Below are 14,480 nucleotides of genomic sequence, written 5' to 3'. Positions count from 1 at the left end.
AAACTCCTGGTTTATGACGAGGCTGAAAGAAATGAAGCAGTGATGCCCGGATTGCTCAGAGTGTCTAAAGGTATTCTGGGAACCTAGATGCGCTTTATCTTTGAAAATTAAAAGGAAACAGTTCCTTTCCATACAAGCTGATATTGACATCAAACTAATTAAAAGTTAGGCACCTAAATATCTTCACACAGATATGCTTACATTCAAATTTTACCTTGGTACAGGTAAATACCAAGGTAATTACTTGGCAGAATTATAACTGTTTATATTAAATAATCAATCTGGTGGCTCTTGATAGGCATTAGCTGAGCTTAATGAAAAGTATTATTTATCTCAAGGGAGGTGAACAATAATTCTTTTTCTGGTCCTCTAACTCCTTCTTCCCTTTAGAGACCAATATTTGACTAGAAAAATAATCATTAAGAGAGTTTAGACCGTTAGATGGAAATCTAGCCCAGTTACCTGACTTAATGACACAAACATGCAGTAATATGTATATATTGATGCCCTGAAGTGAATATCAAGATGTTTTGTCCTACAAGTTAAGTATTGATCAACATGTACAGTGTATTTTCCCTTTGGATCGATATGTCTTTTTGTTCTTAAATCAATAAGTACTTATTGTTACATAGAGTAAAAGTTTGGCTCATAATTGAATAAAAGTAGGTATGTAGTAAATGAGAACATTTTTCTTGCTTCCCTCCAACAGTTGTGGGGCTCAGGGTTTAAAAAAAAAATCAGACTGAACATGTAGAATGTTGTGTTTGAAGTTCAGAAAATACTATCACTCATAATTGCTGAGCTAATAGAGTAAACATCCACAAATATGACCCAAGTTTCTAATCAGAGGACAATGGTGCTCTCTGAATTCAGCCAAAGCAGGCAATGTTCCACTTACACCTCTCTGCTTTTTGGTTACTTTTAACTTCTTGGAGTATTCTTTTGTGCATATGTTAAAATAATAGGCATGAACATTCATAGAGCAGATCCCATGGTTCTTTGATTATACACATTTGGTCTCTGCATCCTAACTATTGCTTGCTTGTAACTCATAGCCTGATTTTGAAATAAGAGGCATTTGAATTTGGCCATTATTTCAGAACCTCAGCATTTTCAGAACCCAGGATTTTTTGTCTTATATCGTTCCAAATGTATGCAGAAATCACACCTTCCATATTTTATTTACTATAAAATATTTTCCTGTCACTTTGTTGTTCTTGTGATTGCTGCTACAGCTAGTTAGTAAAGACCATCACCACCAAAGTCATCACTCACAAGCTCCATCACATAAAATAAAATCCACAGTTCAGTCGAGGCAAACTAACCAATTGTAAAAGTGCAAGTCTGATCTACCCCGAGTGAGAATTTGGCCTAGTAGATCTCAGTCTGAAAAAAATGTAATATTTCACGGAAAAGTACATAGGGAAACAGAGTCAAGAATACTGTTTAAATATACAAAATCTAACTAACACAAAAACTAACTAACAAAACCTCTTATGTTTATTCTGCCAGCTTCTTCTTCTTGTTCCATGAAGAATCAGGAAGATAAACATGTATTAGAAGCATTGCCACATTTTGCCATTTCTATAAATTAAAGAGCAGAAGTGCTTTACAGACAAAGTTATATGAGATTATTAACTATATTAAGGAAGGAGACTAAAAAGATTCTTGAACATACACACCTTGTAATATACCTTATAAGTAAATGCATAACTAAGTAAAATAATCAAAAGCTATTTTTATCCTCTTAAGAACCCAAATTAAAGTTCTCATTTCACTCCTATTTCAGCAAAATGCAACCAAAGTGAGAAGCTGTCTGCTGAGTCTGTCTCTTGGGGGGAATGCTGGATTTTCAGCTTCCACTGTTGCCGGGTACACATGGTATATGCATGTGGCTATGCCACAATTTGTATTCCCTGAGTTCAGAACTGGATGGATTTTGCATAGTTTTGATAGACTTCTTTGTGGCAAATTAAGGTACTCTTGTTAGGACCAGTGCAATACTAAGCTGCAGCTTTTTGCCAGGAAGGAATTTTCAGACCATCTAAAGCAATAGCAGTGTACAGTGGCACAAAATTGCTAAATTCCTTAGGTCATTTTGGGGAAAATAGTCCTCACAAATTTCATGATTTTTTTTTGTTTGTTTGTTTTTGTTTTACCAACAACGTGAAGCTGCTCCATGGAAGAGCTAAATATAACACATACCTTCCAGCCCTTGCCAGATGCCTTACTCCTTAGACCACATTGCTTCCTATGATCTCTCTGTGATCACATAAAATTTTCTTGATTTGACATCTCTAACATTTTATACCCTGGGTTTTTGAGCTCTTAGGCTGTGCAGGACTAAGCAAACTGTGCACCCAGTCTCCAACTGGCCAGGCAGGTGGGGACAGAGTGGAGGGAAAGCTGGCTGCTGCTGCTGCTACTGTTGCAGGAAGGATTTAAGATAAGGCAACCCCCCCCAGCAGTCCCCAGGGGTGAGTGGGCAAAACACTGAGGGAATCACATGTTATTTATGTATTTGGATGACTGCAAGCAATTGGCCACCTCTGTGTGTGGCTGTTTGGCCAAAGCACTACAAGGTGCTCGCAGTGTAAATTCCTCATATTGCATATATAATTTCATTGTTATTATATGAGCAAAAAGGGTGAGGACTAACAGTTGACATTTATTGCACTTTGCCCTGCTTTTCTAGTTCACAATTTACACAGATGCAACAATTGCAACTTGCCCAACATCTCCTGTACAATCCCAACAGCACCACTTTGTTTCCTTTGTGTTGTGCAACTCCCCTTCACCACTCCTACAGGCACAGGATTTTTTCAATTATTTTCCTCTAATACTTCCAGTTTCCCCTGTAGCTCCATCCACCTTATCATCTCTTGATCTCCCTCACCCCCATTTTCACTCCCTTCTTTACTTTTCTGTACAAACCATCTCCCCCATGGTTCCCATGCCAGTTCTGCAGTTCTCTCTCACCCTTGGCTTCCCTTGCCTGTCCAGCTACCTCCTACATTTCCCTTTCATATCTGAACACGCTGAGTGTACTGTCTGCAAGCACCGATAACATTTCCTGTATTCCATTTGCACCCCAGAACATCTAATCTAGTTTCTGCACCTTTTACTCCCACTGAAATTAAGAACAGATGAACTTGGTCAGACCAAAGGATCCTCTAACCCAAAATTCTGTCTTCCACAGTGGTCAAAACCAGATGAAGTGCTATCAGCATAGACAAGGATACAGTGATATTCTTCCCACCACCCCCAACTATTCTGGTCAAAATCTCTAATGATCATTTCCCAGCCAAGTTTCAGAGCCAGAACTCACTTATCCTTCTTGTTCTGTCCACATCCTTTTACATAAACTAGTTTTTCTTGATGACTTCAGAATCAGTGCTGATTCTTGGTTCTCCTCCTAGCTTTGTCACAGTTTTTGGAAGCCCCTCTTTCTCAGTTCTAGGCCTTTTTTTTTTTTTTTTTTTTTTTTTTTATTCCCTCCCAAATGTGAAGATGGAAGGTGTTCTTGCAATTACAAGTTCAGCTACCAATTATTTCCATGTTGATCATTGAGAGACTATGTCAGGCTAGTAATTTTCTGTCCAAAATGAAATTTCAGCCTCGTCTAACATGTTTTTGTGGATATTTCTCTAACCCAAGTTCAACAGTGCCAAAACAGGTGTAATTCCTTCCTCTGAATCATAGTAGACAAAACCAGCATCCTACCTCTTTACTCAGGCTGTCACCATGAAACTTCCCCCTCAACTCAAAACTCTCTTGTGTTTTTCACATTTAGACTACTGGCAGTCCTTGAAAACTCCTATTTTAGAACATTGCTAAAAAAGACCTTTGCTATACATCCAACATATAAAACAGCCGAATTCAAACCCCCTCCCTTTTTTCTTGATTATTGTAATATTCTTTCTTCTAAGGATGAGAAAAGACATCTATGTTTTGTTATATCCTTTGAGAATATGGCTTTAGAGTTCATTATCCTTGCCCACCCCTTTGACCAAATTAAATATTTTCCTAGATTCATTCACTAGCTATTCATTCTATCTATCAATTGATCATAAATAAATAAATAAACTTGCATTTTTATGGACTCTTTTCCAGCCTATAAACTCTCAATCTATCAAAATATAAGCCCTGACATTCAATGGACCTTTGCACTATGCCTTCACCAGCCTGCAGTTGCATTTTTCAAACATGAACCTTTCTTCTCTCCTCACTGAGAATGGCTCTCAAAATCCTCCATGTTCCTTGTGACTCTGTCAATAGGGATTTGTGCTCACCTTGGCAGATTATTTGACAATAGTTATATGCTGTGAGCAGGATGAGAGTGATACTGCACTAAACAGTTACTGTTTTATCACTTCTGAGTGCTCCCTTACCTGTTGGACTCTCAAAAAAAAACCTAAACCAAAAATCCCAAGTGCCCAAACTTAAATCACAAAACCTGTGAGAAAAAGGCCTTCTTTTCTAAGAAATTTAAGTTTGAGGTAGCCCTTAGAGTCTATAACAGATAGAATCTAAATGAGAAAAAAACATATTTGTTAAAGACATGTCTTTGATGAGTTGTTCTTCTAAATATTAAAATGTTTTGGTTAAAACTTTGGTTAACTTTGGTTAAAAACAATATCTTCTGCTACATTCCATATCAATCTTATATAACAAACATAACTCATTTAATGCTAGGGCACAGTATTTAATAAAGCTGTTTATTAGAGGGTTAGGAACAACGAGCCACATTTTAAAACAGACCTCATGAGTCAAGGCAGAATGAGTATGAGCAAGTTACCACTCATATAGCTACTTATACTCACAAAATACATTCTTCAGTATAAAACCAGATAACAGCATGTTTGCAAACACTTATTACCTGAGCATCTAGTTTCAAATACTGGAAGGTTTACATTGAAATACCTTAAGCAGGCAAAACCAAATCAGGGCTGGAGTACAATCCTTGCCCCCAAGAATCCAATGGGTTTTCTGCCCTTTCCTTCACTGTTTCCAGGTTCTCATCTACAGCTTTGTGTGAAACTCAGATTATTGTTTCTTAAAGTTAAAACCAACAGCCTGTTTGTAATAGGCACAAAAGCACTGGAATTTATAGCTACCATAGAAAAGGCTTCATGTGGACTACAAGACGGTTACCTGAAGAATAAACTATATGGGACTTCTGATCATAAGAAATAGGTATATGGATACTTCGTGTGATTAGTGTAACCTTAATTCCCTTGATATAAAATCTATTATTTACAACACTTATAGACATACAGGTAGCATTTTAGAGGTCCTCAGCAGAAAACACCGATGATAAATGAAGCAAATCTCTAAATTTGGGATTTTTTTCTTGTGGCATGGGAATGCTTTGCCTCCAAAAGTCAAATAGCAAAGATCTTATACTAGCCTGAAAACAGATTATATGGATTCCACTTCCTTTTTTCAGTTAGTAAGGGCACTACTTAGTAATGAGATGAAGGATAAAACCCAAAGCAAGCAAGAAAAATGCTAATGAGGACAACCATTCTACTTGGGCCAGAAGGTGTAGCCTCCAACCACTTGTCCCAGCACTGCAAGAATCACTTCAGGAGGATGAGAGGAGCCACTACTGTCCTGATTAACTGGGTGTGGAGAGTTTTGGGGGTTACTCTTCTTGAGGCACATGCACAAAACACAAGAGAGAGGAAATCATATCATTACCCACATGAGCCTGTGGTTTGGAAAGACGAGCGGCTGGCTTCCGGCAGCTGCAAGGAATGATGGGGAGTCAGATAGAGCCCAGATGTCACACACTCCATACACTTTTTCATAACACTTTTTCCCCCCATTTTTTTTAAATGCAGTAAGCATGCTGTCCAAGTCTGCCAGAAAAATGAATTACATAGGTGTCCCCTCATTCAGCTATCAAATCCTTCTCTTCCAACCTACTAAATAAAGAGAGGGGCTGTTGCATTCATGAAAAAAAAAAAAAAAAAGAAAGGTAAAATCGTTTTTATGCAAGCCCATACTAGAGAATCAGGAAGGTATTCATTTTATTTTGTGTATCTAGACAGTGATTTTAATGTTATGTAAATGCAGCAGGCAATTCCTAATCTATCCTGAAATGTATGTGTCAGAGCTCTTGTGTAGTACAGGTTACTGATGATAAAAACAAGATGTGTTTTTATACAAGGAAGGCACATGATTACCAGCTTTAGAATTTTTTTTCTTTCATTACAAATTTAAAATAGGACAAGCCAGTGCAATAGAAACTGAGGGGTACCACCACAGAAAAAGCTAGTGTCTTTTCAGAGAGTCAAGTTTGACAAGCATTGTTTGCCTCTGTCCTTGAAACCAGAATGGCTAGACATGGTAGCAGCCCTTTAGACTTGATTAGGTAGAAAATCTTCTATTAATCCTTAGAGCACCAATGTTCCTTTTTTTTTTTTTTTTCTTTTTTCTTTTTTCTTTCTTTTTCTTTTTTCTTTTTTTCTTTTTTTTTTCTTTTTTTTTTTTTTCCTTGTAAAAAGGAAACTTATCTCGCCTAAAGAACATTTCCAAACAGTTGAGTTGAGGTTGTCATGATAAGGCAATCTTCACATCAGAAGGTTTTTTCAGAGAGGAAGAAGTAGCACAGATACAAGTAGGGTCCAAGCCTCAGAGCCTCAGATCCAACTGTCAAGGAAGCTGATGCACAAAAGGTCTTAAACTGACATGTATGAAGTTACATGCTTAGGTTTCTCAGTAGGATAACGTGGAGTCTCAAACCGAACCTCATCTGCCACCTAAATGTGGCAGCCCCTCATTTTGTGCTTCCCCCAGAGAAGCCAGCACCCTTCTTTTATCCTAGAAGCCAGGAGTCAGAACACACACACACAGACCATGTATCCACATCCACATCCCTCCTCGGCCTGAGCAAACTCAAATTTACTTGTGCACCCTGCTGGCACTACTGTGAAAAATTTGTGAAAAGCACTCAGTTACAGAATCCAGCTTCAAGCCTCTTTCCCACTTGCATAAAGCTGTTTTAATAGGCAAGACAGACAGCATTGCCCTGCATGGTCAATATATCTGCCATTCAATCAACTGGCAAGGTCCTTTGATAGCAAGTATGGGCTCCGTCCTACAGGCAGATGGGGAATTTGAGCCTAGGTCTCCTATAGCTGGCTGTAACAAGGACTGTCAGATAAAAGGTTGTGTGGGAGAGCAGGAAGCAGGCTGAGAGGAGGAACTTCTGCTGTGTTTTGTCAGGGGAAAAAAAAAAAAAAAAAAAAAAAAAAAAGCAGACATCGTAATGTAAAAGTAAACTATCAAAGGAGATTTCAAGGGCTGCAACTATCAAGAACCAGCTTGTGTTCCCCACCTTCTCCACCTTGTTCAGCCTTCAAAGAGCCCTGTTGATACCAGAACATGGTGGACTTTTCCCTACTCCTGGGAATAAGGAAGCATTGCCCAGGGACAACAATAATTTCTCTACATGCAACAGTCTGAAGAAATCCAAGATTTTCATTTCAACTCAATGCTGCAATATCTTTGTCCAGGAGAGAATTTCCAGTGAGGGCACAGAAAGCCCAGGAACCAGATGTGGATCTCAAATCCAGATTCTGACTACATGAAAATCACACACTCAATTCTACTATCCTTTACTATGAGATAAGCTGGAGAAACTACACAGAAATACCAAGATAATCAAATCTTCACTTGTAAGTGATGCCAGTCAAAGGATTACCCTTTTGTGAGAACCAAAGGTAATTTTATTGGGCGGGTTGGAAAGAAAGTCTGTGATTCCGTACGAGTCCTGTAACTTCCACTATGGAGAGCAAAGACAAGACTTTGAATTTCTCCTGTGTCATGCCATTATTGCAAACCAGTAATTATTACTACATTCTTCTATTACCACTACATGTTTCAGTTGAGTTAGTACATAGAAATGCTATTGGGCACACAAACAGTAATGGATTCACTCTCCAAGAGTTTACATTACAAAGATACAAGTCAAATAAGAGGCTGGGCCAGTGAAGACGCTCAGTTTTCATCATTAAATTACACTGTATTTTATTATCTCAGCAACTACCTGCCTTCTGTTATCTCACCTCCCCATCCTTCCATCTTTTTATCATCTCAACTGCCAAACCTTGAGTACCAGTAAAGGGCAAAGAGGCAGTTCCTTTCTGCTGCTGACCACCCTAAAAACAGTTTCACTGGAAATGCTGCAAGTGCACACATCCCAGTCACCTCACAGCTGGGAGGTACTTGCTGTCTGCCAGGAAGCTGCAAGGCATGCACTTCTGCACTGGAAGACTAAATGCACCCTGTCTGTTGACTCTCAGGAGGAAAAAACAGCACAAACTCTAAAGCACAAACTCTTGTTAGCTATTTTTAACCATTCTTTCATGCACATGTAAGTTTAAATGCACATGTGTTTTACATGTATGTAAATTAACAAGTAGTGGAAATTCTCTCACATCTTGAGCTGCAAGTACACTCAGGTCCTCTCCTTTCATATTCTCACACTATTCCATATAGTAACAAATTCTCACTGAAAATTACTTTCTAAGCACTACTCTCCTGAAGTTCCCTATTTTCTTCAAAACTGTTTGCTGATGGTCAAAACTTGTGACAGAGAGCCACCGAACGACAGAACAGCTTAGGCTGGAAGGTCTCAGGAAGTCATCAAGTCCACCTGCTCTCAGAACAGGTCCAATTGCAAAGCTAGAGCTACACTGCTCACCAAACTGGGGGGAAAAAGCAGCACAGACAATCAAAGTTTATGAATACAAACAGGCATTCAAATGTTTGTATGATTTGCCTAATTACAGGGAGGGAAGCTAGTTTAACCATGGAATAATTCATTACAACATCAAATTAATTCTTGTAAAGGCAATGAAATTTTCATTGAGTTCCATGGGGCAAATCAAATTTTAAGTCGTGAAACTTAGGTGCTAACAAAGTAAATCAATGGAATAAGTGTAACCCCAGGCATTATCAGTGCATGTAGATGTTAAAGAATAAAGTATCATAGAATCAATACACAGACAAGAGCTTTGATACCAGTGAGTAACTCCTATAGCAGACTTTATATACTAATGTGGCTTTGCTTATCTGAATTTGGTCCTAAGTGTTGCTGAGGGCCAGGTCCTTATATGGAATGAGAATCAGCTTATTTCCACTGTTGCTTCCCTGACTCCATCTGACCTGATCTCCTGTTGTCATTACTGATGAGCAAGGGAGTATTTTTCCTTCCTTTAGCAAAGCAGGTTACATGCTTTGATGTACTCTTCTCAAATATGCGTGCAGGATCCAATTTGATGAGAAGGAATAGGCCTGATAACTTGGTTTAAGGCTAGAATCAGGCATATAAATTTGAAACAGGGTCCATAGTTGAGGAAATCGATTGATTAGGAAGTCAAAGAAGCACCAAAGCAAAAGGTAAAGGAAAACCATATTTGTGGCCAGACAAAATGCTGTGACTCCAGAGATTCTCCCAGGTAAGTTATACAATTGAAACAGAGAAGACTTGAGCAAAGTTATATGGGTTGGTGAGTCTGACCACCCAAGACTAGCTACAATGCATCCCAGGTCAAAGGAGAAAGGAATCAAGCCTAAGGAAAAAGGAAAATCTGTAGCACAAAGTCAAAGAAAATGTCTCCATTCTGCAAATTGCTTCATTTCTCTGATGTATAGACAAGTCACCCAATTAGCAGCCACAAGCCTGACCAGTCCCCAGCCAGATTGATCTAGTTCCCATGTTTTTTGAAAAGCTTAATTATCCACATTCTACTACCTGGATAAGTGCCCGTGGACTTTTTGTTTGTTTGTTTCTGTTCTCATAGTATAGAATGAGGTATACATGTGATCTAAGTTCACTCTCTTTTGAGCCCTGTAAGATCCATAAAAAAAAAAAAATAAAATAAATGTAGGTTTTTCACAAACTGGAGATCTTATCCCTGAAATTGTCATATAGTGAAAAAATATTTTAGAATTTTTCCAGAGGGAAGAACAATTTATTCTTTTCTTCAATTCCTTCATTCTTGTGTGTGAATGAAAACATTCACTTCAGAACAGAATGCACTTCTCATTTACAATCAAGTTTGAACACTTAGCCCACCTCAAACTTCTTTCAAAACTGAGTTTAAACTTATAAACAAGGAATTGCACACCACTGTTTACTGAGAAATGTCAACTGTTACACACTAGAATAATTCCATACAAGAGGTTTTAAGGAAAAGCTGGGACCACATGACATCCCTTATTTAGGGATGTCTCTCAGTGGCTAAATTGTCCTGGTGAAATTACATTGACTCTTGAACAGATACAATTTCAGGTATCTCAGGGACATATAACTGAAATTCCTAAAAATGACAATGGACTAAAATACAAGCTCATGTTTGAAACAGATTCTCGTAAGACAATTCGTGTTGCCATTTGTTACAGCCTCTAACCTGTACAGAAGAGCTAGGGAAGCAGTAGATAAGCACATGGAAGATGTATGCATTTACAGAACAAAATTACTGGTGAGCATATATTAGCAAAGGCTCACTAAAGCAGCTGGCACTGGGCAAGGAATCTCTAGGTCCCATGCTATCACCAGAATTCATACTTCTCTAGCCTAATTCCTATGCCAAAATTAGTCATAGTGGCTGATGTAATAGAGGATTTCATTTGTTCGTGTTCCACGTTAGTGAAAAGACAGCTGTCTGTTCTTGACTTGAATGTGAGTTTCAGTCTCAGGACAAGAGAAGAAACCATGCCAATATCTGAATTGTGAATGAGCAGGCACTCTGAAGATGCTGATTCTCATTCAAAGTTCATATAGAGGAAAAAAAAAAAAAGGCTTATGAAAGACACAAAAGAAAGACATTTTCTTTTAATCAGAATGATCATTACTATTTCATTCTTAGATCAACACTTAAAATATTTACTCAATGTTACATTAACATTCATAATGTTTTAACGGGTTTTATGCATGGCCAAATAGTATGTATATATTTGCAAAACAATCTGTCAACATTTTATCTGATGTTCATTTTCATGAAAATGTGAAATTCTATTTTAAAAAGTTTAAATGCAAGCTCTCCAGTGCAGTCAATAAGAAATTTACCTAAGCAAACCCAGTACATTTGAATTCAAACAAATTGTAAATACACAGTACCTAGGGGGAGGCTGCAAAAGCTATTAAATAGAATAAGCAATATTCTATCATGTATGTTGAAAATTACTTGTTTTGGAGAAGCTAAGGCATATGGAGCCTGTTATTTTATATGAACTCCCTACCAGGGAGACTTAGTTTGGCTGATGGTGTCAATGAAGTTATCAGAAATACAAGCATTCATCTAAGTAATTGCATGGGAGAAAACATTAAGAACTTGGCACATGTTAAAAATGATTCCTAATTAAAATGTTATTTAATAAACAGGCCTATTTTATTACTCATGAACCTAAAAAAAAAAAAAAAAAATTAATAAGTGACTGCTAAACAAGTAATTATAAGGGTAATAAAGCTCTCCATTCTGATTAGGGAAAATATTCATTTCATGACCATCCAGTGATCCATTTTCTACCACAGCTGTCAAAAGAAGCAATCTGCAACCATTCAGAGATGTACTATTGTTATTATGCTTATGTAATACTTCTATTACATTTTGTAACAGTAATAATGACCTCAAACTAGTTCTTAGGGTAATTATAGACCAGCTTGCTAATACATTAACTGCTCCTGAGCCTTCTTTAGGTCCAAGTAAATTGATGCTGTTTTGCTACTAGGGTTGCAAGGCACAGGGGTGAATTTATGGCTTTCTGCCCCCTATCAACATCACTCAAAACACTCCGCACTCCTAGTCAGGTTGTAGTGAAAACAGCCTCCACCTGCTCACTGTCTCCAGTTACTAAAGCCTTGGTAGAAGAGCCCCAGACTATTAGGTGCTGGTCATCCACACTTCTCACTGTTAGCTGATGCAACTCACCACCCCTGCAGGCACCCCTGCAATATGTCCCAACACTATGAGAGATTAAAAATAAAAAATTACAAAGGCATTACAGAACAGGATTGACAGCTGGTAAACTAACAGATTTTCAAGCTAACCAGAGCTCAGGGAGCTGCTAGGTTAACTTCCTGTCACTAGATTAAGAACAAGTTTCCTTTCAATTTTCCCTGTTCAGGACCAACCTTCCATAACTGCACATTTCTTTTAGCTTTCTTTCATTACATAGCTTGCATCAAGCTGTGGCAAAGGAGACTTACCAGGACTCCAAAACATTTTCTACCTTGCTTGTCCTATCTAGACTTGGAGTCACTGAGGAGACTGACTACTCACAAAAGGAAATACTTCTCCATAAATTTTTGAGACAGGCTATGAGTGAGACATCCATCTCATTTGTCTGCATTGGTGGAAACGAGTTTAATTTCAGCTATCAAAAGAGATTTCATAACTCAAATGACCAATAGAAATGTACTAAATGTACTACTATTGTCTCTCTATTTTTTTTTTTTCCCCTTCCCAGGAACTTGCTTATGTTTTGGTATATGACACAGGGAAGCAACAGCTCTTAAGATCTACTGATATCGATGCTGTACTCCTAAACAGGAGTAGTTGCCGCTCTTCTCCAAAACAGCATCACAGAAACAGGATACATTGCAGTGGGAGATGGCTTTTCTGATGACATTTTTAAAGAATATATTCACCTTACCTAGACTACATGGAGATTTTCTGCCTCTTTAGGTTTGGTTCATTTGAAAAATATTGCAGGATTTGCACTTAAAGGAATCTCAAAGAACTGAATCCAGACAGCACACATTAAGGCTTCCTCCCCAGCCAGTCCTCCCCCTAGAGGAGCCTCTGAAGGCCTCTGCCAGCCCCAGTATTTGGCCATTACCACGCAAAAGGCTCACTGTATGGAGGAAGACAACACAGCAGTTCTTACAACTCCTGTATGCTAAACAGCGGGGGCAATGGTTGTGCTCCATGCAGCACAAGGACGTTCCCAGCTCTGCATGGCTTTCAGACTGCAGGTTAAGAGATAAAGGCTGAACGTTTTACTGGACAAAACCAATGTTTTTCACTTACAAGTTTTCATGTCAGCTGAGAACCATGAGGCCTGTCAGTGAGCCATACTTCTGGAAAAAAAATGGGTGAACACTCAGTGTAAGACAGGATTGCTAGGAAGTCACTGTGGGATTTTCATTTAAAAATAAGGACTTTTAAAAGGACAGCTGTGTGAGCAAGTTAAAATTCTGGAAATAAGTCTTTTGTTCTCATGGTTTAATCCCACAGTTCTCAATTTTTACGTATCTTGAGTAGTAGGAAAAAGGGACATAAAAAAAAGAAAAGGTAGAAGGTGACGTCCTACAAAGCTTATTTGATATAGAAATGGTAGCATGTATAAGGTTAGTTCAGAATGTGGTTGCATGTAAGGAAAGTCTGTTTTTTAACTGAACTACCTTAGAGAAGATTATTAGTCCTGCAACCACACTTAGAAGGGAGATTGCAAGTGTTACAATCTTTGTTGTGAAGTACAAAAAAGGGAAGAAATTCTTAACTATAAAATGCAGGAGATGAATTCTCAGAATTAGTAACCTCTTAACCAATGTCCTGATTCCCAGTATTAGATAGTATTTAGGAAGTGACTCTTAAGTCAATATTTATATGATGATTTTTTTGTGTGTTTACCTGTGTTCCTCTACAGTGTTTGAAGTCAGTTTTGGCATTCTGAAAAAGTAACCTGGAGATCATCAGCATTAGAAATAAAAAAGGGATTTTAATAGCAAGATGCAAGAAATATGCTAGCTGCCTACACTTTTGAACGATACTCATACTTTTGGGTGAATTTTAAAAGCACTATCCCTTAAAAGCAATTTGAGAAGAGAAAACTTACAACAGAATTACTCAAATGCACTAGTTAATCAGGAAGTTTAAGCAATAAGACACTCTACATCATATTTTGTGGGATGGACTGTAAAAATAAAGGTATCCAGATTCTCGCTCTTCCTTTTTCAGTTGCCTTTTTTCAAGGAAAAATACCCCAGGTGATGAATATGCTCCCAAGCATTATTCCAGAGAAGACGAGCACAGGTGTTCCATTTCGCACTCCAGTGAGAGAACAGGACACGATTACTATTCTCCCCTGTACAAGAAGATTGTTTGTTCCTACTTTTTTTTTTTTTTTTTTTTTTCTCCATTACAAACCTGGAAGACAAACTCACCTTCTTTAAGAATTTTTAATTTAAGAATTTTTAATTATTGTTTAGAACATACTGTATTTTGCCAGGTAAGACTATAATGAGAAATTTATATCTCATTTCCAGGAGCATCTTGGAAACTAAAGCAATTATTTCTCTAAATAGCTTTCAGTTCTCAATTGTATATCAGCAGCAGCTGCTCACTGTTCAATACAATAGGTGCTCTAGCCAAAGATCCATGCTTATACAGTTCAAAAGGGACAAGAGAGGTTGTTTTATTCAGGACCCTTGCATTCCTGTCATTGCACTCAGCTGGTGTACT

The 14,480-nt window shown here is 38.0% G+C and overlaps 1 long non-coding RNA gene across 1 annotated transcript; it reads left to right on the top strand.

Moving 5' to 3' along the window:
* LOC309875648 lies at positions 1 to 14,095 on the top strand. The gene is made up of 3 exons (XR_014317064.1): positions 1 to 70; positions 1,790 to 1,881; positions 13,977 to 14,095. It is a non-coding gene; the product is annotated as an uncharacterized lncRNA (long non-coding RNA).
* Positions 14,096 to 14,480: the final 385 nt, after the last annotated feature.

Source organism: Aythya marila (assembly GCF_965140915.1).
Source record: "Aythya marila genome assembly, chromosome: 2".
Taxonomy (NCBI): Eukaryota; Metazoa; Chordata; class Aves; order Anseriformes; family Anatidae; genus Aythya; species Aythya marila.
Note: the sequence above shows the minus strand (reverse complement) of the source record. Positions and strands in the feature narration are given on the sequence as shown.